Raw genomic sequence first — 4036 nt, forward strand, 5'->3', positions numbered from 1 at the left:
GGGGTGATTTCTCACTTTCTCTCTCTCACTCTCTGGTGATCACACATGTCCTGTTGCTTTTACTCTTTGAAAATAAGATCAATTTCATTTTTAAATGTTTTGAAGTTCAACTGTTTTTAAAACTGTCTTCAACGTAGAAGGGTGTCATACAGTCTACTAGATCTACTCTCAATGGTCGCAACTCCCAAATAATGATGTACACTTTATGAGTGCTTGCTAAGGTTATTTGACTTGACATTCGACTTTTCAGCAGCAGTATGTTCAGAATGTCAGATGCACAGAGGTCAATTAATAGTGTTGGTAAGACATGTTTTTTCTATTAGAGCTTTTTGCTATAGGGTGCTTGTGCTTGCCAGAAAGACAGACAGAATGTGAGAAATCACCCCCTGGAGGGGATGGCCACGCCGCAGTTCCTTCTCTTCCATTCTTCTCTCAGGATCTTGGGCACGCACGCATATGTGCCCAGCATGAGTTCATGCCACTGGATCCGGAACTTGGACCGCGATTGACTACATGGGAGTCCAGCGACTCAGCCATTACGCTAACTGCTGGTCCCGGTAAGACACATTTTACAACACTAAGACAGGCCAAGAAATTGTAAAAGACTGGAAATAATACACATCCTACTGGGTAGCTTTAGAGCAATGGTTCTCAACAAAGAACAATTTTGTCCCTGCCCTCAGGTAACATCCACTATTGTCTAGAGACATTCTAGGTTGACATAGGAAGGGCAGTGCTCCAGGCATCTAATGGGTAGAGGCTGGAACGCTGCTCAGCACCCTACTGTGGACAAGACAGCCCCAGCACAGAGAGAGCCAGCCACAATATCAATAGTGTTAGTGCCAGAACTCCTGCTTTATAGTGACTAAGCTTTCAGGGGGGTAACACTCTATCATCCTGTTCATTAAAGATGCTTCCCTAAGATCGGTAATTAATGAGAAAGGTTAAAACAGAATTTGGAAGCAACCACAGTAGTGGCCAGTGCAAAGATATAATTTTTTAAAAAGTAAGATTTGGTAGAAGAAAAAGCAGATTTTTTGCAATTCACTGTCTAATAAGGCAGGGACAGGTCCCTCTGCATGCATTTCTCTCTATATATATATTTGAACATCTCAGAAGAAAGAAGTAGATGACACCATTGTTCTCTATGAACTGTTCCAGTAATTAACAGCCCTCCCAGGCAGAAACCTTTATCCCTAAATAGCTTGTCTGACAGATCAGACACCTATCTTCTAGCTCAGTCCTGGGTGGAGAGCCCTTTCTGCAAGTAAGCGTCTTTCACGTGCTGGAGAATCATTATTAAATCATTCACCAGACGAAAAAAAATGAGAGTTCCCTTAACTCTTCCCCGTAACTCTAATTTCCCATCCCTTTCATCATCTCTGTGGCTTCCCGCTGGGTAGTCCCCCCAGAGCCCTCACTTGCTTAATTGCAGACCTTAAGACAAGAAGGGCCTGGTGCCTGCAGAGTACAGAAAGAGTCTCGCGTCTGCAAACGGCAACAAGAGGTAAAGCCCATTTATCAGAATCTGTCCAAGGGTCACACATGGCCTGCGTTAATAGGGACAGCAAAGAGGGCCACCCTGCCTAGGTGGCCCCAACTCATTGCTCTCCAATAAAGACAACGGCTGTGCTTTGGTATTCCAGAACGAGACATTTTCAGCTTCACGTGGGGAACTGCTACCACTTTAAATGTGATGTGTAAGAAAAAATTCTTATTTACCATTCTTTTGTTATCAAAAGTACCTTAGATCTATCTGTGTATAATCTTTGTTCCTGCGTCCTCTAAAAGTGAAACCGTTACAGGAGTGTTTCTAGCTAAACGCTAATGCCATATTTGTAAATTCATAAAAGGGCACATCATTCCTCAAATATAGAAAATGAATTTCTCCACCAAAGCACAGAGACTCTTCTTTTCAGGCCTCAGGAAAACAGCTTTTGCGATCCCTCAGGACAGAACGCTCCCGGCCTTTCCACCAGTCGTGTAAATAGCAACTTCTTACTCCAAGCGGTCTGACGGCGAGCAGATAGGTATGATTTACACTGCGTGGTGCCTCTTCAGATGTTCCAAACATAGCTGCTAGGAAAGTGCTCCGTTGGCAGGCTTGAACATCTTCTCTAATGGCTGATGACAATTACTGCTTCCCACTTGATTACGGTAATGGCTTTCAGCAAAATCAGTAAGCCATCTCCGAGCAGGTGTGCCTGCAGCTACACAATAGGTCGTGGGTTCTGTGACATTCATTACTTTCCTTTTTAAATTTTAACCTTTGCTTAAAAATTGAGGGACTGAATAAATGTTTTAAAATCTGCTGATTACATTATTTTAAAACAAACTCATTCCTACTTAAACAACTGTTAAAAAAAAATGCCTCATTCATAAGGCAATCTTTTTATTTTTTTGGAGAGCTTTTTTTGTTTGTTTGTTTGTTTTGTTTTGTTTTTGCTATAGGGCGCGTGCACTCGCCAGAGAGACAGAGAGACAGAAAGCGAGAAATCACCCCCCAGGGATATGGCCACATCGCAATCCCTTCTCCTCCATTCTCCTCTCGGGATCTTGGGCACGCATGCACGCACATGCACCCGGCGTTAGTTTAAGCCACTGGATCCGGGACTCAAACTGCGGTTGGCTACATGGGAGTTAAAAAACATAGCCATTACGCTAACTGCTGGTCCCCATAAGGCAATCTTTACACCTACCTTTAAGTGACATGAACCATGATAAAGAAAAGCATCACTGAACACTTAAGCACAACTTGCTCTGGTGTTTAAAATTTGAAATCAGGGTCTAGATGGTGGCATAGTGGTGACACACTGCTCCGGGAGACTGACCCACATGGGAAGGTCCTAGAGCTCTCCCTGACCATGCCACACACGTGTGCCCATGATCTGGGGCTGGCCAAGGGCTAGGGCAAATCATGGCATCGGGTCCCTGTGCTTGTCTCTCTGTCTCACTCATGGAAGAAATAAATCAATAAACTTTAAATACATGTGCACAAATATACATAACCGATTTTTGCTTTGGGGAGGTACAAAAGTGCAGCAAGCTAGTTAGAGGGCATGGTTAATCTAAACCTATTCATAGGAAGCCTGTCATGAAGACACTTTAAAGACATTATAAGAGCGATCTGACACTTGGGAGTTTAGCAATTGATGGAAAGTACCTAAGCAAAACTAGCAGTCTTCAGGTGAAGGTGTTGCGTCGTGGGGCGCTCTGCCATCACCCTGGGGCAAGTCCCACGGACAAGCTTCATGAGTACTCTGGGAGATGGAATGGAGGGTGACATGGCACATGCACGCTTTAGCTATGCCGGGTCCCCAGTCTGCCATGGGATGCTGGAACATCGCACAGTCCTGGAGTGAGGACGTGGAGCAGGCTGGCATCTGCGCTGGCCGCATGCCAGAGCATGGACTGTGCCAGTCCCTGTGCAGGCTGTGCCTCCCTGCCGAGGGCTCCTAATGCTCACACCCAGGCCTCTAAACCTCAGCACCCTAGCGCTGGCATCCTCCTCCCTCCTGCTACCCTCCCATCGCAGCATCCCTAGGCTAACAGGGCCTGCAGGCTCGCTCCTCTGAGCCATCTACCTTTGGGACACCCACCCGGGTATCATCTTTTCCCCGACTTTTCTGTGACTCAACAGCCTACCCCTCAACACAAGAAGGACAACCATGACACCGGCTCGTTAACCTACACGGGCCTCTCCCTGGTGGAGTCAGCCCTAATGTCAGAGAGAAAAGGAAAGGTCCGTGCAGCGGCCAGAGGACTGTCAGGGGCAGAGGACTCCTGGTCTATAGCACTTGGTTCACATGCCCCAGAGCCTGTCTCTGAGACCAGCAGCGGGGCAGCTCCTGGCTCCATCTCTCTCCCGCCCGTCTCGGCTTCAGCTAACAATTCTGACAGCAGCAGCTTGCCACTTAGCGCAGGGCACCTAGCTAGCCACTTACAGACAGGGCCATCACTTCCAGCCAAGGTGTATCCCCAGACTTGGGTTTAAACCCTCATTTTGCAGTGTGACTCGGGGACCAGCAGCATCAAG

General features: G+C 46.7%; 1 protein-coding gene across 4 annotated transcripts in view; it reads right to left on the bottom strand.

Annotated features, from left to right (window-relative positions):
• The window catches only part of CLCN4 (Cl-/H+ antiporter 4), a 75096-nt gene that overhangs the window by 14048 nt on the left and 57012 nt on the right, over positions 1–4036 (bottom strand). The window lies entirely within an intron of this gene.

This window comes from Tupaia chinensis, unplaced genomic scaffold (assembly GCF_000334495.1).
Source record: "Tupaia chinensis unplaced genomic scaffold, TupChi_1.0 Scaffold143792_2, whole genome shotgun sequence".
Lineage (NCBI taxonomy): Eukaryota > Metazoa > Chordata > Mammalia > Scandentia > Tupaiidae > Tupaia > Tupaia belangeri.